Below are 976 nucleotides of genomic sequence, written 5' to 3'. Positions count from 1 at the left end.
GAGGCAGCCGCCGGGCCAACTTGTTTCTCCGGGTGTCACCTGGCCGCTGCCACCGCCGTGCCCCCGCCCCGGCAGGGTGGTCTGTCCCGACGGTCGCCCCGGCGGAGGGCGGTGGGGCGCGGCGGTGCGCCCCGCCCCGGCGCTGCTCTCCCCTCCGGACCGCAGGACGACAGCTAATCGTTTATGTATCAATTGACAAAAGCTTTTCCCTCATTACTTAGAGAGGCTGTCAGGCTAATGTGTTTTCTTTCCATGCAATTTCATCTTCTCTGACATTGTTTCCTTCGTACCGAGTGCCACTTGCCCTGCTTTGGCTTGGGTACGTTCTGTTCTGGTTCTAGGTGCACACGGTATGGGAAGGGGATCAGCGCTCTGTTTAAAAGTTAATTTTGCCTATCAAACTCTACTAGGTACAGTAGTAAGAAAGTGACAAAGAATATTAATGTTTCTTTTGTTTCTAGCCTTCTGAAATAAAGATATCAAACGACTGCTAGCTTCTGGTAGTCAGTACAGTAAATAAATTAAATGTAGTCATTGGAATGAGCCTTTATGGCACTTTCAACAATCTGTAATTCAATCATCCCTGATACAAGCTGCCTTTTGCTATTATTCATCAGACCCAGCTGAGTGATTTCTGTCAGATGGGAAGCGGTAGAGAGAAATCTCTAGGTAGATGTAACTGAAAAGCTTTCCAAGTAGAGTCCTAAATGAGCACAGAAAAGCACTTGGCCACAATCTCAAGACAGATGTTGGCATCCAAATAAATCATTTCTTTTGATTGTCTGGGGGATGTCAAGTTTTATTTTCCTTATTTAATAGCCATTTGTGTGTGAAGAAGTAGCTCTGTCTTTATTACCTTGTAAACTCAATGCAAAATGTTGTAGTGCAATAATATTTCACTGTCTCTGAAACAATATTTTCTGTACAAAGGTCAGCAGAGTAGTTTTAGATACGCATACATGTTGTAGATGACAAG

This window comes from Geospiza fortis, unplaced genomic scaffold (assembly GCF_000277835.1).
Source record: "Geospiza fortis unplaced genomic scaffold, GeoFor_1.0 scaffold166, whole genome shotgun sequence".
In the NCBI taxonomy this organism is placed as follows: Eukaryota; Metazoa; Chordata; class Aves; order Passeriformes; family Thraupidae; genus Geospiza; species Geospiza fortis.
The sequence above is the reverse complement of the archived record's forward strand: the minus strand, read 5'-3'. Positions refer to the sequence as shown.